The sequence below is a fragment of the Kogia breviceps genome, chromosome 4, assembly GCF_026419965.1.
Source record: "Kogia breviceps isolate mKogBre1 chromosome 4, mKogBre1 haplotype 1, whole genome shotgun sequence".
Lineage (NCBI taxonomy): Eukaryota > Metazoa > Chordata > Mammalia > Artiodactyla > Physeteridae > Kogia > Kogia breviceps.
This window is the reverse complement of record NC_081313.1, coordinates 66,029,013-66,053,871: the sequence shown is the minus strand read 5'-3', so window position 1 is coordinate 66,053,871 and position 24,859 is coordinate 66,029,013. Positions and strand designations below refer to the sequence as shown.

At 35.4% G+C, this 24,859-nt stretch overlaps 1 protein-coding gene across 3 annotated transcripts in view; it reads right to left on the bottom strand.

Annotated features, from left to right (window-relative positions):
- The window catches only part of XRCC4 (X-ray repair cross complementing 4), a 274,940-nt gene that overhangs the window by 28,950 nt on the left and 221,131 nt on the right, over positions 1-24,859 (bottom strand). The window lies entirely within an intron of this gene.

Sequence of the window (24,859 nt, the reverse complement as noted above, 5' to 3'; positions counted from 1 at the left end):
CTACTGAATCCCACGTGCCTAGAGCTCCTGCTCTGCAACAAGAGAAGCCACCGCAATAAGTCCGCTCACTGCAACGAAGAGCAGCCTCTGCTCATCGCAACTAGAGAAAGCCCGTGCACTGCAATGAAGATACAACGCAGCCAAAACCAAAACAAAACACATTTATTCTCTCACAGTTCTGGAGTCGATAAGTCTAAAATCAGTATCACTGGGCCAAAATCAAGGGGTCAGGAGGGCTTAGCTCCCTCCATACTCACTAGGGAAGAATCTGGTCTTTGCTTCTTCCAGCTTATACGTGTGGCAGCATCCACTGGCTTGGAGGCACGACACCCCAGTCTCTGCCTCCACTGCTCTCTTTCTTTCTGTGTCAAATCTCCCTGTACCTCTATCTTAAAAGAATATGTGTAATTGCATTTGGGTCCACCTCAATACTCTAGGATAATCGTTGGATAATCCCAAGATCCTAACTTGATCCCATCTACAAAGTCTGTACCATGCTGTATATGCTAACAGTCACATGTTCCAAGGATTAAGATATGGACATCTTAGGTGGCTATTATTCAGTCTATCACACTCAGTGAGGGAGAGGTACCTTATTCATGTTGATACCTTCAGGCCTTAGTATATTACCTGGAGCAGAGTAAATGCTGTATAATTGTTGAATAAACAAATACATAATTTCACTGAGGTTTTAACTGTATATAAAGTCATGCAAAATTGTGAGTTTATAGTGTTCAGTAGAATTCAGTATTAAGAAAAACTGACTAGAGGCTTTCACAGGCTAATAGTAATGTTATTAGTGGCCATAGATATTGAATAGCTGAATTTGTTTTATAATTAGTCTCCCATTTAATGTCTAACAACACTCAAAAACTATGATGACATCAAATAGGAAAAAATTCTTCAACCAGAAAAATTTACAAATAATTAAATAACTGTTAAGTGTGACAGCACCAAACATGGTAAGAAATAGCTTACCAGTACAAGCTCACTATTTTTCTAATTAAAAATACAGTTCACAGGGCTTCCCTGGTGGCGTAGTGGTTGAGAGTCCGCCTGCAGATGCAAAGGACGCGGGTTCGTGCCCCGGTCCGGGAAGATCCCACATGCCGCGGAGCGGCTGGGCCCGTGAGCCATGGCCGCTGAGCCTGCGCGTCTGGAGCCTGTGCTCCGCAGCGGGAGAAGCCACAGCAGAGAGAGGCTCGCATACCGCAAAAAAAAAAAACAATACAGTTCACATATTTGCAATTATTATCTTTAAAAGGGTTGTTTTATTTAAAAATCATATATACTAGGTAATGAACTACTAAACTAACTCATAGAAGTCACTTGGATCTCTCAGATTAAATATGAATGCCACTGAACATCTAACTGGTTTCCTGATCTTCATCCCATTTTGGTGTTCAATTACATTAATGTTCCTACCTGTATGCCACAATTCCAGTTAATGCCATGAAATAATAAGCCCTCCATACTTGTGCCTGTAAGGTAGACAGATCTAACTTACCCACATACTTTATATTATGAGGTATCAAGTTGTTTGTATGTTTGTTCTCCAAAGTGTACTTGAGATTAACAGCAATTTGAAAAATAAAAAAGTGAACATTGTTAACAAATATTTAATTATTATTAACCTTATTAACAAATATTTGCTGTGGCTTAATAGAACATACCAAGCTACCAAGAAAATAATTTAATCTAAGTTTTGCTATGTTAATAATATAAAAGTTTCCATGAAGGAGAAGGATCTAAAATCTCTGAAAGCACTTACTGTCAAAAGATTTAGGTATTTTGTTGATGCACCCTGCTACGTCATTCCAAAATATCTGATGAAATTTGTGGCAAATTCTGCAACTTGGAAAAAATGAAGTGAAACTGATATAAATTTATAGCACCCATAATGCTCAAAACTATTGTTTACTGAATATTGGAACAACAGTGTGCATTGAAAGCTGTTATCATTTACATCATTTAAATTGCTCCCTCTTTCAATTTTGGGTACAGAGAATCCAGACTATTACACATAACAATTTTATCTGCAATTAGAACTCTTTTGTGCAATCAAATGATTTTCTTTCACTAGCTCAGGTATTACCTAAAAATGGTGTTAAGAGATAATTATCAGAGTATGGGACTATATTACCTTTATACCTTTATTAGAGCAAGGGGTATGATTTATTTATTTGACTAATACAGTTTTTTTTTTTAAACTGGTGTCTGCTATATGCTAAGCTCATCCTCTTTAAAGGAATACATATTAAAGTAACATCTACTAAAAGGAAAAGTCTACAGTGTTAGGAGATATTTGAAAATCAAAAGAGATAAATGGAGCAAAGATGTGATTAAACAATAATTTAAAAATTTGATTGAGAATAAGATTTTATTTAAGATTATATTCTTGTCTAGACATAAGATGTCTAGCAATTCTTAACTCCTAAAGGAGTTAAGTATTAAGTTAAGTATAAGTTAAGTATTAGTAACAAATAACATACAAAAATTACTCTCCTTATGAAACTTAAATTTTAGGGAAAAAAGAGGCAAATAAAATAAATTAGCATATAATATTTTAGAGAGTGAAATGTTCTATGGAGAAAAATTTTAAAAGGAAGTAGATTGGAAGTGTGATGGAATTACAAAATCATACAGCACAATCAAAGATGAAGTTGAGATGTGAGCTAAGGTGTGAAGGAGGAAGCAAGTCGATATGTAAAGGAAGAGCATTCTAGGCAGAGGAATGCTTGTGCAAAAGCAAGGCTACAACTGATGTGTTTGAAGAATATGCAGGAGGCTGGCGTGGCTGGAGCAGAGTGAGCCCTAGGGAGAAGAATAGATGAGCTCAGAGAGGTAAATGGGACAGATAGGTAAAAACTGGGGGGGAAAACCAACATAAATATCCTGCAGTAGTAGACTGATTATATGTATCATGAGAACTCTGTACAATGAGATACTTTTAGAGTCATACCAAGAATAGGTTAGATCTAAATGTGTTGGTATTAAAAGATCTCAATGGACAGGGTAAGCGCTGTATAACACCATGATCCTACTTATTTGTGTATACTTACATGTGGTCTTTATGTCAGAAAAATGCTTTCTAAAAGGATACATAGGAAACGGTTAATAGCAGGAACCTTTAGACAGAAGATCCAGAAGTGGAGTGGAGTATGAGAGAGGTTTTTACTTTTCATTTTACACTTTTCTGTACTTTAAAAAAAAAACCATCTCTACATATTACTTTTACTCTAAAAATACAAGAAAAAAGAGCTATTTGTGTATCTGCAGCATGGTCTCTTTTCAGTCAAACCTCATCAGCAGATGATGTAAGTTTTGCCTTTTGCAGTTTGGATGCCATCTCAGCATCCTCAAATGAATTTCGCAAGTGTTCTTGTTTCCTAACTTCCTTTCTCAGAGCTTATTCCGATGATTTTACCAGGTCATAATAACTTCAGTAAGAAAAATCAGTTCCTCAATTTCCTCTTGGCTACTTAGCAACAATGTCAACCTTAGCACTTTCATTTCCATAACTTCTCCATGCTTACTTATGTGCCAACCAACTAGAATCACACATATGACTACATTCCCTCCTGCCTCCATCTTACAGATAAGCTAAGTCCTCAGTCATCCAGAGGTGCATTTTCCACTCTTCTCAGAGAAAGAGTCTCTTCTTTCAAAACTCTCCTCCCAACATGACGACTCTCTGAATTCATTCAGAACTTCCAAACACAATTTATCCTGTATTAACTATATGTACACATCAGCTCTGTTTCACATTAAGCATGTACTCTCTGAAAAAACAGGGACCAGGTCTTTCCTTTCCTTAGTATCTTCCCATCTTGACCTCATATGATACTCTGCACACAGTAGATGTTCTGTTCATGTTGCTGCATTAATTGGCAATTTTATTAACTCACATTGCTTAGAAAGTACAGTTGACCCTTGAACAATGGGTAGTTAGGGGCACAGACCCTCTGCATAGTCAAAATCCACCCCCCAAATGCAGTTTTTCTCTATCTGCAAATTCAACCAACTGTGGATCACGTAGTATTTACCGTTGGAAAAAAACCCACATTTAAATGGACCCACGCAGTTTTAACTCATGTTGTTCAAAGGTCAACTCTAATTTTATAAAAGCATAGGGAATGATGGAGCCCAGAGTGGTCATGTAAATAACCTCAAAGCCTTTGTGGTAAATTCTGTGGATTTTTCTGCTCATCTTTCATTCATTCTCTTTCTAGGATAGCTTTTTACTACTGCAGGAGCTGGAAAGATAAAAACTGTATTTCTGTCTCCGTTGTGAAACTACTGAGTTATCTAGAAGGTAAAAAGGAGGCAAAGGACACCTTCTTGACTTATTTTACTGTCCCCCTCATACCCTCAAAAGCAAAGTCTTAATGGAAAATTAAGAGGTGGGTTTTTTTGGGTTTTTTTCCTGCAGCAGATTCCTGTGCCCATTTTTCAGCTGTGTGTCAAGAGGCAGTTGTGGCTGAGGTGATGGTCAGAATACAAGTTCCAGTGGCCATTCACCAATTTTGAGGGTGTCATGCAGAGGAGGTTCCTGGCAACTGGATTAGAGTTATATTGACTTCTTGTGTTCTGATGGCAGCCTGAGGTAGACCATTCTTATAAGTCCACTAGAGCACAGTCCAGGTTTTCCAATGACTTTATGAGCACATAATACCTTATGTGTATTAATTTTCTGTGGCTAAATTATGACAAACTTGGTGACTCACACAAGAGAAATTTATTCTCTTACAGTTTTAGAGGCCACAAGTCTGAAAGGAGTCTTATGGGGCTCAAATTAAGGTGTTGGTGGGACTAAGCTTCCTCCAGAGGCTCTAGAGTAAATCCATTTCCTTGTCTTTTCCAGTGTATAGAAATACATTTCTTGTATTCCTTGGCTCATGTCCCCTTCCTGTGTGTTCAAAGTCAGCACCTTAGCATCTTCTCTGACTCTGCTTCCATCACATAGCCTCCTTCTCCTCTGTCTGAAATATCCCTCTTCCTCCTCCTAAATAAGGACACTTGTAATTGTATTTAGGGCTCATCTGGACAATCCAGAATAATTTCTGTGTCTAATTATCATTAATTTAATCACAGCTGCAAAATTCACCTGTCATATAGGATAACATTCATGGGTTCCAGGGATTAGGACTTGGATGTCTTTGGGGACTATTATTCAGCCTACCACACTACGCCTTCCTCTTTCACATGTCACCACATGGGATAACACAGTCACAGGGTCCAGGCATTAGGAAGCTGACATCTTGGGATGGTGAGTGGGAAGAAGCATTATCCTACCTGCCACAGAAAGGTATAGAACACATGTGAAAACATGATATAAAAATAATAAACTTTTTAATGCTGCCAGGAGAATTTTTTTCTTTTATCACCTTCTCCACATCTGGCCCATCCTTCCTATTTAGCTTGGACTCCTGCTGCTCTACTAGATAAACCTCCTGCTAGAGCAAATCAAGAATCCACAGGTGGCCACATGGACTTCCCCCTTCTGGAAGGAGGTGGAATGGCCTCCTCCTTCCTCTCCCTACAGCTCAATTTTTCCCTCATTATTGCCGGGACCAACAGAAATCCTTCCCACTCCCTAAAAGCTTCCCCCATCACTTCAGTTTAGAGAGAGTTTTAGGATCCTGTAATATTGCCTTTACCATCATAAGATTTATGACTGTGTGCAGTTATCTTCACATATGACCACATCTTTATCCCCAGAAGGAATGTAAGCTCCTGGACATCAGATACTCTAGTTTGCATTCACAGGCAGTTAATTATTTGTCATCCCTGAATACAGCAAAAGGAAATTCATGCTACTAAGCTTAAAAAACATGTTTACCTTTTTTAAACAGTGATTTTTAAAAAAATGAGACATAACTGAATGTAACAGTATATAAATTTCAATTTTAATATTTTAGTATTTCAATGTTTGTAATTTAATGTGATTGCCATAAATAGCCATCTCAAAAGGGCAAATTACATTTTCTATGGATAATACTCTCTTAAGAGTTGATCTTGCTATACAAGAAATGAAAAGGATGGTTTTCATATCATGAATTCCTAAACATGGAACTATGGACAACTCAAATCAGATTTGAGTACTGGGATAAAAACATTAATTGAAATAATTATGAATCAAGACTAAGTTGCACAAAGATTTAATGATTATGAAAGTTAAAATTTAATGAATGGCTTGTGGATTATACAAGGAGTAAAAGTCAGTTAGAAACATTTCATTTAAAAAACACAACTAGGGCTTCCCTGGTGGCTCAGTGGTTGAGAATCCGCCTGCCAATGCAGGGGACATGGGTTCGTGCCCGGGTCCGGGAAGATCCCACATGCCGCGGAGCAGCTAGGCCCGTGAGCCATGGCCACTGAGCCTGCGCGTCAGGAGCCTGTGCTCCGCAACGGGAGAGGCCACGACAGTGAGAGGCCCGCGTACCACAAAAAAAATTAATAAATAAATAAAAAACACAACTAGGAGAGGCCCACGTACCATAAAATAAATAAATAAAAAACACAACTAGGATTTCTATTTACTATTATTTTAAGTTTAGGAGATATTATTTAATAAGGACCTTTTTCTATTAGGTAACAAATGTGCCAAATATTACAAGTATTTACATTTTCTCAGGATGTAAATAATTTTCAAAGAGAACTTTTGAATTAAGGACAAAAAACATGTTCAAACGTGTGGAGGACTTTCAGCACTGACCCTTCTAAGGAAACCAGGTAATTATTTTGTAAATGCCTATACCCATATATGAAACAAGATCTCTATGTTCTCCAAAAGATAAATGGTTAAAAGTTGTCTATTTCTATAATATGATGTTAACTTCTTCCCACACACATATTTTTTCATTCAAATATCCCCTACCATGTACTACTACTTCCATCCATGTGCCTATGCTTCTATCTATTCATCTATCCATGATATTTGTCTATTACATTAAAGGAAATAAACTGCTTACAATAAGTCAATGCTTTCTTAGTAATTTGACTACACAAGGGTTTCTCACTGGACTCAAACTTCATTTTATTGGTGGAACTCCTTCTTCAAATGAAATCTTGTAGAAGTAATCTAACAAGAAAAACAGTAAAAAGTTAAACTGCTCTGGGAATGAGGGAAAGGAGGTAGGAGGAAGACCATCTCATTTACCACCAGCTCCCTTGGTCCTCCAAATATATCTGACAAATTTTTAGGGCTTCATGAAACACAGTCGGAAAGGGGGGGATATATAACATGCTTTAGTGAGACACAGTATACTGCATGCTTCTTAAGGGCTTTCTTCACAAAAGTTAAAATATAAGGTTCAACCATTTATAGTTATTTGGTCTGGAATTTTCTATCTGGAATTCCACATGGTTCTAGACAGCCAATCCTTTATAGCATGTACATGTAGTAAAGAACTGAATACATAACCACATAATGCCTCCTGGCTTTTACCTTACTTACGCAGTTCTCTCAATCTTCCTGCTATGCCCTACATTTCAACTAAAAAAGAACTGCTAACTGCTTTCGGCCCCTCATGCATGTTTTTTGTTTTTCTATTCCCGTGCTTCTAAATCTGTCATTCTCTGTTGGGATTCTGCCTTGCCTTCACCATTCACAAACCCAGCTCTTTACCACTTTGGTATAAAGCTTTCTGGTAGTCATGACTTTCAGTATGCCCTCCACCCGGTCTGACACCCTGCTTATGATTCTCTTAACAAATAAAAATATTTTCTTATAGTTTTCTTAAGATATATGTTCTATTTTGCCTTGAAGTATAGATTTTGTGTACTTGTTCATCTCTCAGCTGAATTATAGCTATGTCCAGGGAGTTACATTAAGGAAAGCTGGTAGCCCCTCAGTGTTGAGTATAGTGTGAGATCTTTCAGAATTGTTTATGGAAGGGCCATAGATAGAAAAATTACCTATTCTCTACAACTTCTCCACTGCCCCCAAACGCCAAACAACTGGCAGAAACCACGTATAACCACTTTTTAGAAAAAAGTGAGTAAACATTACTAGTTTGGATTAATAAAATTAAAAATCCCATCAATTCCCTGAGAGCTTTTCAAATTCTTCCATTAGCAAAAAAGTGTGCTGGACTGAAATACTTTGGGAAAAAGTCTTGTACCTCTGTTCAATATCTGGCCAGGGTGAGGCTAGAATACATAACAGGGGGAGCGGGAATAAAGGAAACTGTGCTCTCCCTCTGGTGTAGTAATAGCCTTGAATCCCCAAAACGAGCAATTCTGACTACTTACTGCCGCAGAAATAAGGTCTGACCAAAGCGTTGAACAATGAAATATTTTAGAGTTACAAAATTTCCCTTTCTCCTTTCCCCTGTTTTTTGTTGTGCTCTATTCTCTGTTCTGTATTTTGTGCCTCACAATGGAAGAAAAGAAGGCACAAAGATGAGTCAGGGTTTCCAGCCTCTGTGATAGAAACACTGGCCGAGCTGAATCACTTCGGTGATGCAGATTCCTGTTGCCTAATCAGCCCTCTCACAGGAGTTGGGGAGGGATATTGCCACCGTGGCTTTGCACACATCATCCACTCTCCACCAGTGCCAGGTATTGCTGAAAATCCTAAACTATACAAAGTCTAAAACAACAATGGCTGGGAACTGTATCACTACATTTCTATGACACTGACACTCCTTTGATCATAAAATTATTTTTGTTAACATAAAATCTTAAACATTTGGCACCTGAAGTCAATCTTAAAGAGTCCACAATCTTAAGAGATTTACTTGATTACTTGAATGTTTTTAAGTTTGGCCCCGCTTTAAATTGTGACTATAAAGTCTAACATGGGAATTCAATAATCTGTGATTTCATCTACTGAAATATTTTTCTTTACATGTCTAAAATGACATGAACACAGAATGGCAAATTAATCTCAAATAAATTTTAATGTGATGACAAATTCCATGCTTTTTAATAACTACTCATTTTCCTACTTCTTGGTCCTAATGAATATTTACTGATGTATAGATACAAGCACTGATTATGCAACAGCACATATAGGTATCATAACAACTCTTGATGAGGACCACATGGTTTCTGCTCACTAAGAATTTGCAATATTCTGTAGAAAATTCACTGGACTGTTCAGGGATAAAAGTGGTATGGTTAATAGTTTTGAGTTTTTTTGGGATAACTGAGCACTAATGCAAAAGATGTTCACTGAAAATTTTTGTGAAATACATCCTACTTTCCTGATTTAATTAATAGAGGCTGCAGATTAAAGTTTAACATCTCCATCATGTGAGCGTCCTGAGAATCAGTTCTCACTGCATTGTGATCCTGAGAGATTATTCTGAAGCTCCTTGGATACTGTTATTTTAAAAATACTTAACATCATCTTTCTCTTTTTTAATTAAGTCTGCTTGAATTTCTAATTATTAAGGCTTTGTATAATTAAGTTGTAGTTACAGTCAGGGAGTATAATATAAAGAGGGGGTACCTTGACCTGGGTCAAGAAAGTAGAGTTGACAATGCTCTGAGATCTCTGGGTAACCTAGAAAAAGACCTTTGATTGCTGTGTCCATCCCCTGCTTTGCAAAGTAGCATCAACAGTATACGTCTCAGGACTATTGAAAGGGTAAAATAATAATAATGATAATAACAGTATAAATATATGGAAAATAAATGAAAGTAGGTTATAATTTTATTTTTGTAAATCAGAATAATATGCTATAGTACATACTCCACTAGCCAAGTATTTTACAACAATTTTATTTAGATAGACATTTCCCAGTGAAATGGCTGAGAAAGTTGCTGTTTGCACAGAGGCTAAATTATGATGAATCCCTCCTTGAAGAACATATTGTTTAATGAACTTTTATTTTGATTTTCTTTGGCAAATTTGGGTTAATTTCTCCAGAATAACCAACTTTTAAAAACATATTACTCATATTAAGTTAAAAACTAAAATCAATAAGGCATACAGGGCTTCCCTGGTGGCGCAGTGGTTGAGAATCCGCCTGCCAATGCAGGAGACACGGGTTCGTGCCCTGGTCCGGGAAGATCCCACATGCCGCGGAGCAACTAAGCCCGTGAGCCATGGCCGCTGAGCCTGTGCGTCCGGAGCCTGTGCTCCGCAACGGGAGAGGCCGCGACAGTGAGAGGCCCGCATACCGCAAAAAAAAAAAAAAAAAAAAAAAAAAAATAAGGCATACAACACTACTTATTTTATTAAATTATAGACATGCATGTCTTGTGAGTATAATTCTCTGATTTCTCACTGTGATCTTATCTAAGAACATCGTGTGTTAGTTATTTTCTAAAATACTCCTATACTGATTGCTTTATGTTAAACAATTTACCATCCTATATTTGAGAACAGGTTATATGTGTATGATTTTAGTTAGCAACAATGTTTTATTGCTGTGGACATGTATTATAAAAGTTATGGTAACAAAATCCATATTTACACAGTAAACCCTTTTTCCAGGACAGACTGAATTACAGAGTGATCTAATTTACAGCATTTTGTTAATTTTTATTAATTTTTAAATGGGTAATATATATACTTGGTGAAAACTTTAAAAGGTACACAGTGGTACACAAGAAAAAGATCTTCCCTTCATTTTTATACCTTCAGCCAATTACTATCTCTAAGAACTAACTGCTATTATCAATTTCTTAGCTACACTTCTGGAGATAATTCTAACAAAACTGAGTTTTAATGCTTTCAGATTTATATATTAACGCAGTCTAAGTTAATGTGGTAGGCTATGGTATGTTGTAGGAAAGAATTTTCCAAAGGGTGATTTTCAGAATTAAACTATAGACTTAGTTGACAATAAGGGTTTTGGTTTTGATGTGTTACCTGTAATAAATGTATCATACTAAAGCAAGATGTGAATAATAGAAGATGGGGGGGGGATATGTGGGAATACTCTGTACTATTGTCTCAATTTTTCTGTAAATCTAAATTAAAACTATTCTAAAAAATATAGTCTATCATAAAAAAAAAGTTCATCTGGGAGCTGAAGATTCCGTTCTAATAGGTTGCTGTTTTGAGGTCTTCGTCAGCTCGGTATAATGGTCTTCTCAGCTGCAAAATGATTAGTAAGGTTTGGGTTTTTTTCTTTTTTCCCCAATCACTATAAAATGTTCTCAGGATATGAATTAGTTAGAATTAGTTTATTTCCATGTTTGTTATTAATTCAGAAATTCAACTTCAGTTCAGTAATTCAATTTAATAAATATTTTTAGGTTGCTATATCATACCAACCAATCTGAGTGTGTCTTTAAAGGAAACAAAGTTTTTGTTTTCTGAAACAAAGGAAACATTATTCCTAGAATTTTATCTAAATATCAATTTATGCAAAACTCTACAGTTTATGTGAAATTTTTACAGCGAAAAAGCAAAGGTTAATTTTCTCTAGACAATATCTAAATGATTATATATTTGGGAGGGCACTCAACTCTTGATTATCTGGTAGAAGATAAATTAAAGTAATAATTAATCATAAAGAGTATATTTGTAAAGAAATGAAAATTACTATGAATAAAACAACTATATACTAAAAGATATTTGTAGTAGTAAATAAATGGTACAGAGCTATCTAAGATAGCCTGATAGACTAGGCCCTATCCCTCAGTTCATACAGCAGTATTTGTGGGGTACAGGCATACTTCAGAGATAATTGTGGATTGGGGTCCAGACTACTGCAATAAAGCGAATATGGCAATAAAGCGAGTCACATGAATTTTTTGGTTTCCCAGTGCACATAAAAGTATGTTTACACTATATTGTAGTCTATTAAGTGTGCAATAGCATTATGTCTAAAAAACGCATATACTTTAATTTAAAAATGCTTTATTACTAAAAAACGCTAACCATCATCTGAGCCTTTAGCGCGTCACAGTCTTTTTGCTGGTGGAGTGTCTTGCCTCGATGTTGATGGCTGCTGACTCATCAGGGTGGTGGTCGCTGAAGGTTGGGGTGGCTGTGGCTATTTCTTAAAAAAGACAACAATGAAGCTTGCCACATTGATTGACTCTTCCTTTCATGAACAATTTTTCTGTAGTATGCAATGCTATTTGATAGCATTTTACCCAGAGTAGAACTGCTTTCAAAGTTGGAGTCAATCCTCTCAAACCCTGCCATTGCTTTATTAAATAAGTTTGTGCAATATTTATTCTAAATCCTTTGTTGTCATTTCAACAATTTTCACAGCATCATCACTAGTACTAGATTCCATTTCAAGAAAACACTTTCTTGCTCATCCATAATAAGCAATTTCTCATCTGTTCAAGTTTTATCATGAGATTGGAGCAATTCAGTCACATCTTCCACTTCTAATTCTAGTTCTCTTGCTGTTTCCACTACATCAGCAGTTTCCTCCTCCACTGAAGTCTTTCGCCCCACAAAGTCATCCATGAGGGTTGGAATCAACCTGTTCCAAACTCCTGTGAATGTTGATATTTTGACCTCTTCCCATGAAACACAAATATGCTTAATGACATCCAGAATGGTGAATCCTTTCTAGAAGGTTTGCAACTTACTTTGCCCAGATCCATCATAGGAATCACTCTCTATGGCAGCTATCGTCTTATGAAATGTATTTCTTAAATAATAAGACATGGGCTGCAGAATGGATGTTGTGTGAGCAGGCATGAAAACAACATTAATCTCGTTGTACATCTCCATCAGAGCTCTTGAATGACCAGGAGCATTGTCAATGAGCAGTAATATTTTGAAAGGAATCTTTTTCTGAGCAGTAGGTCTCATCAGTGGGCTTAAAACAGTAAATCATAGTGTCAGCAGATGTGCTATTATCCAGGCTTTGTTGTCCCATTTACAGAGCACAGGAAGAGTAGATTTAGCATAATTCTTAAGGGCCTTAGGATTTTCGGAACGGTAAATGAGCACTGGTTTCAAGTTAGTCACCAGCTGCACCAGCCTCTACCTAACAAGAGTCAGCCAATCCTTTGAAGCTTCGAAGCCAGGCATTGACTTCTCTTCTCTAGCTATGAAAGTCCAAATAGCATATTCTTCCAGTACAAGGCTATTTTGTCTACAATTAAAAATCTGTTGCTTAGTATATCCCCCTTCATTAATAATCTTAACTAGATCTTCTGGATAACTTGTTGTACCTTCTACATCAGCACTTGCTGCTTCACCTTGTACTTTTATGTTACGTAGGTGGCTTCTTTCCTTCAACCTCATGAGCCAACTTCTGCTAGCTTCAAACTTTTCTTCTGCAGCTTCTTTACCTCTCTTGGCCTTCATAGAATTGAAGAGAGTTAGGGCCTTGCTCTGGATTAGGCTTTGGCTTAAGGGAATGTTGTGGCTGGTTTGATCTATCCAGACCACAAAAACCTTCTCCATATCAGCAGTAAGGCTGTTTTGCTTTCTTATCTTTCGTGTGTTTACTGGCGTAGCGATTTTAATTTCCTTCAGGAACTTTCCCCTTTGCATTCAGTGTGGCTAACTATTCGGTACAGGAATCCTAGCTATCAGCCTATCTCTGCTTTTGACATGCCTTCCTCACTAAGCTTAATCATTTCTAGCTTCTGATTTACAGAAAGAGTAAGACTCTTTCTTTCACTTGAACACTTAGAGGCCATTGTAGGGTTATTAATTGGCCTAATTTCAACATCGTATTGTATCTCAGGGAATAAGGAGGCACAAGGAGAAGGAGAAAGATGGGGGAATGGTTGGTGGGTGGAGCAGTGAGAAAACACACAACATTTATTGATTAAGTTTGCTGTCTTATATAGGTGTGGTTCATGGCAGCCCCAAACAACTACTATAGTAACATCGAAGATCACTGATCATAGATCACTGTAACAAATATAATGATAATGAAAAACTTTGAAATATTCTGAGAATTACCAAAATGTGACACAGAGTCATGAAGTGAGCAAATGCTATTGGAAAATGACTTGCTTGACACAGGGTTGGCACAAACCTTCAATTTGTAAAAACCAAACCAAAACAAAACAACAAAAAAACCCCACAATACTTGAGAAGTGTAATAAAGTGAAGCTCAATAAAACAAGGTATGCCTGTATTCTAATACCACTGAGCAAGAATTTTGGTTGAACTTCTAATTAAGGGTAGTAATGAAAGAGAAAGGAGGCATGTGTCTGCTTAATTCAAGACTCATAAATACAAGGATCTTTACTAAGAGTTGTTTAACAGCCCAGTACTTTTTTGGCAGATGATTTACGTGGTCTTAAATCCAAGTACTTGTATTTCTTTTACACTTTTGGGTAACATCTGTGGACTGTATTGAACTACTAGATTATTCATAAATTTGGTTTATGTCATATTGTTATTAGTTTTACAGTTTTGTTTTAACCATGATTCTGGGTAGTCTGTGGTTTCCTTTCTATCTATTCGTCACCCCATTTATGCCAGTAAACAAGGGTTGAATGTAGTTCAGTTCCAAGTAATTAGTTTTACTATATTCTCAAATTGTTTCCTGATTTGCCATTTGTCATCTGCAAATATTACCAGTTTTCCCTAATTATATTTGTAACCATTTTTTTAACTTGAAGTTGCACTCAGTTGAATCATCCCCTCAAATCCTTCATTCTTAAATAGTTTACTCCACAAAATATTAACTAAATGTAAGTAGGGTATGTAGTATTCTTTGTCTCTCTAATTGAATTTTCTATTGTGTTATTTGTAGGATTTTTTGCTAGATTATACTTGGTTTTCACAAGTTATTGCAGTATAAAATTAAAGTTATTTTAATTGACCCATTCTTTAAAATTTGCCATGAAAATAATCTCTCTTTTTTACAATTTGGAAGTATAGTAGATTATTGCTGTTACTTATTTTCCTTATACTTTATATTATACTACCACAATAATAATCAAAGCTTTCTTATAAGAACATTCAGTCACCAGCCAACATTTATGTGATGTCTCCTATACTATGTAATAACTGTTCTTTCAAATGCATGTTTTGCTTTAATTTTTACCCACAATGAGATATAGTTGAACCCTTTCTTCACACATAAATTTAAAAAAATATATCCATCATTTTCCTTTACTGTTAGGGCAGCAATATATCAACAGATAAAGTATAGATTTTAGACTGTTACTACCCAGGTTTGACTTCCTTTTATACCACTTATAATCTGTGATTCTCTGCATCTCAGTCTTCTCATGTATAAAATGGGGATAAAAATACTAGGTATGTCATAGACTTAGTGGAAGGATTAACTAAGGTAATGCATGTAAAGCACTTTGAAAAATTGTTACATTTTAAGTCCTGAATAGTATTAGCTATTATTATTTTTGCTGGTGTTATTTTTCACTCTCCCAAGAACCCTTATGAGCTATTTCTCCTTGAATTAGGTCTTGCACAATTTGTTTTCTATTAAAGATGAAATTTGTATGTCACATAAGCTGCCTTATAGCCATATGATTAACTTTACCCATTAAGTTATTCTACTTATATCTTAAGTATAAATCTTGCTAAATTTTAGCTTATGAATTTGAATGATTGTTTCCAATATTTGAAAGGTTAGGTGTTTGCATAATATCTCTTGCTTAAAAGAACCAAACATGCTGGAGTGTGAGTGTGTGCATGTGTGTGTGTGTTTGTGTGTATACATATATACATACATTTGTTTTTTTTTCCTTAATAGCATTGGAGAGCTGATAAAGTACTAGGGAAATTATTAAAATAAAATCTAAGGGAAGGCAGGACCCTAGAGGGTTAAAATGCACTAAAGCCTTTTTTTTTGCCTGAGGACATTTACTGGAACTTTGTGACATTAAGCTGCAGTTTTCACACAGTTGCAGGGTACAGAGACAAAACTTAGGGCTTGCCGAAAGAGGAGACCCTCCCCCATAGAAGTGGGTCACCCGAGATTCATTTAGTAACCACAAACCTACCCTTGGGTATATTTGCAGCTCAAATTAATGTGACTTGGGTAGTTTAAAAAACAAACAAACAAAACAAACAAGACAAACCCTCAATGGTGAACGTGTTAGCAGGACTGTGGTAATTCTTTCACAAAATATACATATCATCACGTTGTACACTTTAAATACATTACACTTTCATTTGTCAATTATACCTCAATAAAACTGAAAAATAAACAAACAAACAAGAACACCTCAAACCAGGTAGTTTAAAGTAGTTGAAGATCATTAGTGCCCCTTTGTGGCAGAAGCAATGACAAATATTTTTCAGAGAAAACACCTTTATACTAGGTCTCAAAGAATTCCTACAAGTAATTTTCTAAGAAAAAGTGAGTATCACACTGTAAAAAATTACTTCACTCATAAAGAAATAACACTTATGAACAAGAACAGTAGAAAGAAGAACAACAGAAACTGGTTGCAAAGATTTCAAATATTAGAACTAACAGCAATAAAATAACAATGCTTACTAAATTTCAAGAAATAAAAGATACTCTTAAGAATAGTAACAGGAGGGGCTTTCCTGGTGGCGCAGTGGTTGGGAGTCTGCCTGCCGATGCAGGGGACGCGGGTTCATGCCCTGGTCCGGGAAGATCCCACATGCCGCGGAGCGGCTGGGCCCGTGAGCCATGGCCGCTGAACCTGTGCGTCCAGAGCCTGTGCTCCGCAACGGGAGAGGCCACAGCAGTGAGAGGCTCTCGTACCGCAAAAAAAAAAAAAAAAAAAAAGAATAGTAACAGGAAACTATAAACAATGATAAAGCATATTTGAAAGAGAACCACATACAATTTCTAGAAATAAAAAATATAATACCTGAAATTCAAATTTCAATGGTCAGGCTTAACAGAGATTAGGCTTTCAGATATGAAGAGAGAATTAGTAACCTGAAACATGACTAGAAGGAATTATGCAGAATTCAGCATAGAAGTCAAAGAAAGGTTAAGAGACATAGAAAATACAGTAAGATGGCCTTACCTAAGTGTAATTTGAGTTCCAAAAGAAAGGGACAGAGAGATTAAGACAGAAGAGATATTTGAAGAAATAATGACTGAGAAATTTTCAGAACCAATGAAAGTGACCAATCATTCTCCTTAGAAATCACAAGCAAAATAACCAAAAAGAAACTGACACTTGGATGTACCAGAGTGAAACTTCAGAACACCAAAGACAAAGAGGTAATCTTAAAAGTAGCCAATGAGAAAAGGCAGATTACCTCCCAAAGAGTGATGGTGAGATTGTCAGCAAATGTTCAATTTCCCATGAAATTAAATCTTTAGCATGTTGAAAGAAAATAACTGCTAACCCAAATTCTAGCTCCAGTAGAATTTTCACAAGAGCAAAAGTCAAAGACATTTTTCAATCCACTAAAAACTGAGAAAGTTTGCCTCTAGTAGAGTTTCATTAGAGGCAATTCTGAATAATGTATTTCAGATAAATGGAAAATAATCCCAGATAGTTGTTCTAAAATGCAAGTAGTTCTAAATCTAAGAAGGAAAATAAGAACAGTGACAGTTATAAATTTGTAGATAAATTTAAATGAGCACTGGCTATATATATGAAATAATAATGTGTTTTTTAAAAAAAGAAAAGACAGAATTTAACTATCCTCAAATACATTAAAATAACATATAACTTTGTGGGATTTGGGTATTAAAGGAATTTAAAGGAATTCAAGTTTAAAAGAATTCAAGTGTTCCAAATATTGTGTTCTCTGATGGGAGCAAAAGGGTACGTGATTGACTTCTACACTTTCATAAGTTAAGAAAACATGTTGGAATTGTAGAGTAGCCACTAAAAGAGAAACAGTATATTTACTCCAAAACAGTAAAAAGACAAAAGTTGAAAGACAAAAACTATCAGATGAGATTAAAAAAACAAAACAAAACAAAAACAAACAAAAAGTGCAGTTAAATGCAGTATACCAGAGAGATTTCCAAAATGTAAGGATATCTAAAGGTAGAAAGTAACAAAGAAAGAAAAACATATATACCAGGTAAATGCTAACAAAAAGAAAACTCATGTGGTTATATTAATATCTTTTATTGAGGTAAACAGAATTACTAGAAATAATGAGAGTGATTTTATAATAATTTAACAATTCCATTTTTCAGGAAGATAAAACTATTTTATCTAATAACATAGACTCAGATTAATAACTACAATAAGATATAGACAAGCTTATTATGGTAGTGAAAGATTTTAACACATCTCTTTTCATAGAATAACCAGAGGAAAATGGATGTGGATATAGATTTTAATAAGAAGATTAATAAATTTGACCCACTGAACATATATAGAACACTTCACCCAACAAATGCAGACATATTCTCTTCTAGCACATATAGAACATTTATGGTGCCTAAGAAAATTTTCAACAAACTTCAAAGGACTGAATTCATATAACATGTAACCTAAACTCTGTCACTTATTAGCTTTGTGACATTGCTGAAGTTCTTTAGCCTATCTGAGCTTCAGTCTCCTAACTTCAAAATGGGGTAACAATGGTATACGTCAGCTATGTAACCAGAAACAGAAAGAGATGATGCACTGACGGGTGGGTCCTACAGGCAATGAGAGATGGTTTGGATTTTAAAATAATGAATTTAAACAAGGAATGGCATTATTAAATATGTTTTAGAAAGATCATTTTGGCAGCAAGACGGAGAATGGCTTAGAGAAAGGGAAAACTAGAAGCAGGGTGATGTGTTAGGAAAAATTATAATACATCAGATGAGGAATAATGAGGGCTTGAAGAGCGTGTGAAAGGACATATCTTCACAGATATTTATCTTCCTATTTACAACTTCAGTGCCAAAGAGAACTAACAGAAACTAGGTCTGCTAAATGTATAGCTATTACTTTAAAATTCTTTGGTGAATAACTGAAAATGTTAAAGCACATAATTTTTTCAATCATTAAAAAGAGAGAATTTAAGACGCAATCTTTAAGGTAAATGTCTCTATGACCTACACGGAAAACCAAATGAGCTATGGTATATTTTATTTGTGTGTATATACATATATTATATAGATAACAGATATAGATTTTTTACGTGTCTATTTTTAAAGTATTCTCTGATCTCACTCTTTAATATCGTCTAAAGTTTAATAATCCTCACTGTTAGGTATTTCTTCACAGCCAATCCCCCAAAGCAAACACTGCTTATTTCTGTTACCTGCTATTAACAGATACTTAAAATACTTGCATATTAGTGTATTCACTAAATAATCTTAGAAAACTCAAGAGAAAATATTTCTATGCACAGATTTTTGAGGCCATTCAGTTCGTTAACACAAATGAAGCAAATATTAAATAAAACTCTATTTTCTTTATAATTTTCATTTACTTGGAATGTGGCTAACATATACAAGTATATGTAATTTAAATTTGAGTAAGTGAAGTTAAAATTAGTCTGAATAATATGTCTGTGTAGCATAAGCATTCTATATGGAAGAGGTCCCTCCCTAACTTAGTTTTGCTTTTGCTTTTTTTATCATGGACTCAAAGGCCATAAGTGGTAGGAAGCAAGATTTAAATTTAGGGGGAATAACACTTGGCTAGTGTAAATCATAGTGCTGATAAGGACAGCTATGGTAGAGAATGCCATGGTGGCATATCCTTGCTAAAAGAGTTCTCATAGTACCAAATTAATTTTCATCTGCATGTCCTATAAAGAGTGTCATAAAAGAAAATGAGATTCATTCGAAATGAAAGGGTGTGCTAAAATAAAGTGTCAGAATAAGATGGATGGAACAGGCAAAGAGGTAGATGTGATTCCAAGCGACTTTACACATTGTTTCTGCCAATCATTTTGGAACTCTTCCAAACATTACATCAAATAAAGTCAATCTCAAGAGAGATTTGTAATTTATATAATTTATACTTTGGCAAAAAGTAATGCTAAATATCACTGCTGCTGCTATCTGGAAAGAAGAGCAGAGGAGGAAAAGGAGATCAAGGTCATGCTTATTTGCTACTTCTCTCCTATCTTCCACTGCAAAGCATCAAACTGTATCTTGAATCTGACAATACAACACCCCTTTCATCTTTCATCTGGATTACAGCAGCCTTTTAACTGGTCTTCCAGAGTTCCACTTGGGACCACTTTCAATCAATCCACCATAGAGCAGAAAAAGTGATCTCACAATGTAAATCAAATAACAAAATTCACTGTTTAAAACCCTGCAAGTTTCCCAAAGCACAAAGAATAAAATCCAACCTCCCTTACTTTGGGCTCTAAGCTCTGCATGATCTGGCCTGCCTAACTCTCCCTGTGTGTGTGTGTGTGTGTGTGTGTGTGTGTGTGTGTGTGTGTGTTAAATTCTTGTGTATGTTACTACCCAACCGTGCCGAGTTTCTATCCACCTTAGAACATTTGCATATACCCTTCTTTCTTCATGGAATACCTCACTTCTAAAAGCCTATTTCTTCTGTTTACGTGAAGCTTAAATATTACCTGCCTCGAGTCTTTCCTGACCACGTATCTCAACTCCCTGTTTTTAGCATACATCATAGTGTATGATTAGTTTTTATATTTGTCAACTTTTTACAAAGTTACTTTCCTAACATGGAAGCTCTATGATGACAGAGTGGTGCATATCTTTTCTAATGGCATCTTTTTATGTACAATTTTTTTTTTTTTTTGCGGTATGCGGGACTCTCACTACTGTGGCCTCTCCTGTTGCGGAGCACAGGCTCCGGACACACAGGCTCAGCGGCCATGGCCCACGGGCCCAGCCGCTCTGTGGCATGTGGGATCTTCCCAGACCGGGGCACGAACCCGCGTCCCCTGCATCGGCAGGCTGACTCCCAACCACTGGCGCCACCAGGAAAGCCCCTATTATTATTTTTTTTTCATGTACAATTTTTTATTACAGAAATGTAAGGTAGATTATTCTATAATAATTTTACATATTTCTAATGTAAGGCACATCATTGTTTTTTTACTTTGAAATAATAGCACAGTGTATTAAAAAGTGTGTTCCATACTAATACATGATGTCTGATGAAAAAGTGGTCCTAGGCCAAACAATTCTTTGCAAGTGCTACAAACTATATGTTCTTCTTGAGGGTCACTGATGCACATTAGGATACTGGAAGCTTCAAGAAGTAAAGGAATCCTTTTAGTTTTACTCAATCCATTGATTACTGTATTTGTAGATTCTGCAGATTCCTTCTTCATTTTCTTACTTAGTAGCATTTATTAATCTCTTGAGTATTAGTGTTCAACGTAAGAAACTTTGAGAAATGATCCTATAGAGTTCCAGGGAAGAACAGTTTGTTCATCGCCTTTTCTATTTACCTACCTAAATGTATTCAAGGATTTCATCAGAGCACCAAATAGTTCTCCCCAAAACCCTCCTTTTCTATAAAAATGTCTTTAAATGTCCTAAAAATGCATTTAAAAGATCTAAAACAATGTCAAGAGGTGGAAGAAAAGCATGATCACTAAAGCTAAGTAAATTTATATGAGCTAGTAATAAATCACTAATAATTTACACATACCTAACAGGCCTAGATCCAGATTTTCCATTTTGTGTGTTTTATTTTCAAAACATGGTCCTTTAGCCATAATTATCCTAGTTTTATTGTTATTGTTCTTCTTATTATTTTATTTGTTTTGTTTTTTTTCTTGTGATCCAATAAGGCAACCAGAAGTCCTCTCAATTAATTCCTACAAAGCTATTCAGGTAGAATTTGCTGCTAATGGTAATCTCTGGGTATGGTTTCTATAGGCCACACATATTCTTTGAAGTAATATAAGTGTTACTTGGATGTCCACTGCTCCTAAAACAGTTTTGTTTAGCCAGTTCACTAGAAGTTTCACTGATAGTCATGAATACTTGGAGTACATGACTTTTTACAGCATAATATAGTGAAGATAAATTTCCATTGGTGAAGCTATTTTTATTACTCCTTGAACTATTTTGGTTCAAAACACCAAAAATTTAAACCTTGAATTCAATTAAACTGAATCTCTTTGTTTTTGTTGTTCCCATTATCTTTTGATTATTTCTTTGGCACAAAATACTATTTGAGTAGAAAAAAATCTCTAAGTTTCGTCTCTGTAGTTAGGAACTTTTGTAGATATACATGCCATTGGTTAAGCACAAGTATGTCTGTTAGCCTACCAACAGATGGTGTAAATAGTTAGTCATGGTCATTTTCTTTTTGTCATATTTTATTCTTTAGTCCACAGAGTGTTTAAAGTATTATTTATACCTATTTATGATAAAAAGAGAAAAAGACAAAAGTTAAACATCTTTGACCATTTTGGAAAGGAGATATAAAGAGTTAAACTTAGATATTAATGACATTATTAATATCTACAATTTTATAAGTGAAACCAACTTTAAAATATCTATACATTGGTTGCTTTTATAGTGTTAATTTAAAAGAAACTTTTGTAACCTACCCCGTTCAAAATTGCTTCTGTAGTTATAAATTCTTATATATTCTAACCTTTTTCTTAGGTAATCTGATGTAAAATCACATTCATTCACTCATTTATTAATTCAAGAAATATCTCATGTTTGTCTAACACTCAAAATACAAGTATCTTGCTAAGTGCCATGGAATACAGAAGGTGCTAGGGCACTACCTCAGCATTCAAGCAGCTTAAAAACCTAGTATGGAGGTAATTCACATACATAAATACCAGGCAAAATGGATTAAAAATTAGGTGATGTACTTAATAGCCTACAAGCTCAAAGAGGAAAGATTGGATTTCCAGGAAATCCAATCTCAGGATTGGATTTGAGAACAGTAACTGATAAGTAAAGCATAAGGTAGTATTAGGGTATTAGGTATTAAGGTATTAGGTAGTATTCGGAGATAAGATTGTGGAGGTTTGGTCATGAAAAAGGACATCATTTTCTTTGGGAGAGCAGGGAAGAAGCTATGGTACTATATGAGACGAATATGACTGGTGACAAATAATAATGAGTGGAGAACATCTTCTACTGGGTCTATGACTAGAGACAAAGTCATTGGTGTGGTGGGAATGTATCCATGGAAAGAACAGCTTAGTCAGATGACAAAAATGGAGATCTATATCTTTATTTACATTTTAAATTATAACTGTTGAATAAAATTACATTGAGGGCTTCCCTGGTGGCGCAGGGGTTGACAGTCCGCCTGCCGATGCAGGGGACACAGGTTCGTGCCCCGGTCCAGGAAGATCCCACATGCCGCGGAGCGCCTAGGCCCGTGAGCCATGGCCGCTGAGCCTGCACGTCCGGAGCCTGTGCTCCGCAACAGGAGAGGCCACAACAGTGAGAGGCCCGCGTACAGAAAAAAAAAAAAAAAAATTACATTGAGCAAGAAATGGGGCAATAATAAATCTCACTATTATTTCTATTGTTTATGACAATAGGAACTAATTCTAGTTCCTATATATACTATATACTAAGTTTAAAAAGATCACTTTATTCTGTCACTAAATCTACAATAAAATAAAGACTTAAGTTCCTCTCTTTTCTAGTGAACTAAGAAAAATCCAAAATATATTTTTTGTCAGCTAGTCTAGAAAATAAATAAAAGACATGCATTTGATGAAATTGTGAATTTATGAAAAAATAATTTCATTAATATGCGATTGATCAAACAATTAAACCAAAAAAAAAAGGTGGGGGGGAGGAAAGAAAGAATTGCTAGTACATTCAGTTCACTGGGATGTTAACTAGCCTGTAAGTATGAGAATAAAGAAAGAGTCTTGCTGTGTTTAACTTGCAGAACTATAAATTATTTTATCTACAAAAATAAATTATTTCATTAATTTTGGAAATATGGTACAATTCAAAATTTCATTTATATGAAATAAAATAATGCCACTTCATTACCATAAGGCAAACAGTGGGAAAGTTGAATACACATTTAAAGATTTACTTCAAATTAGATACTAGAGCTTAAGTTTGTGGGTAATGAATACCACAAAACACTGAATTCTTCAGCAGAAAAACATAGTCAATCCCAATTATTCTGGAGGATACTTACTAGAATTAGTAATAATTGTAAACAGAAAGTACTCTCTGCAAGTGTTTTCCAAAATCTCATGAGACACTCCAGTAAAAGGTGTTTTAAATTCAAACACATTTGGGAAATGTTGATTCAATAAAGCTAACGCGTAAACGTTCACTGTGAATCTCAGGGAAGGGCTATAGCCTGCAAAGTTTCCCCAAAGCAGATGGTTAGGGAACCTCTTACTTGCCGGACAGTTCCTTTTTACTATTTCAAGGAACAAACTCTGAGATGCTGCTTTATGAGAAATGATGGGATTCAGTTTTCCCTACAGACTTTGGTAGTTTCACTTCACCTTTCTTTATGTCTTATTCACAGAATGTCCTCAAGTCCCACATCTTGCCCTACACCTCAAATATATATAAATACACACACATACGCACAATATATATGCCGCATTTATTACAAATACAAAATTTTAAATATGTATGTTTCTTTCATATCTATCTACCTATCAAAATTTACCCTCTCTGAGCAATGCCCCAGGATCCAGTTGTTTTCTCCTTCCTTTTCTCCCAAATCAAAAGTCTTAACACATAGTACCTCTGAATCGGGTGTCATAGAAAAACACCTAATAAATTAAAATGATTTGGCAGATAAAGTTGGTAATAATCAGGTGTACAGAAATTTTAAAAGCATAGGGCTATCTGTCTTAATCTAAAGAAATAAATCATAAACAGTAAATGAAGTTTGAAGGTGGATTAAGTCAGAGGGAAGATGTTCTATTCTGCTGATCCAACAACTATTCTACATAAGCATCTATCCATCTTGTTCACGTGTAAGTCCAGTAACAAATTTTTATCCAAGGAAAGCATTGCTATTATTCTTTGGGAAAAGTATTTAAATTTTTCAATGTGCTTCTACCCTTCTCAACACAAAAGAAATAAACAGAGAAAGAAACAGAAAATAGAGAAAGAAAGAAAAAGAGAAAGAAAATTCAGGCAAA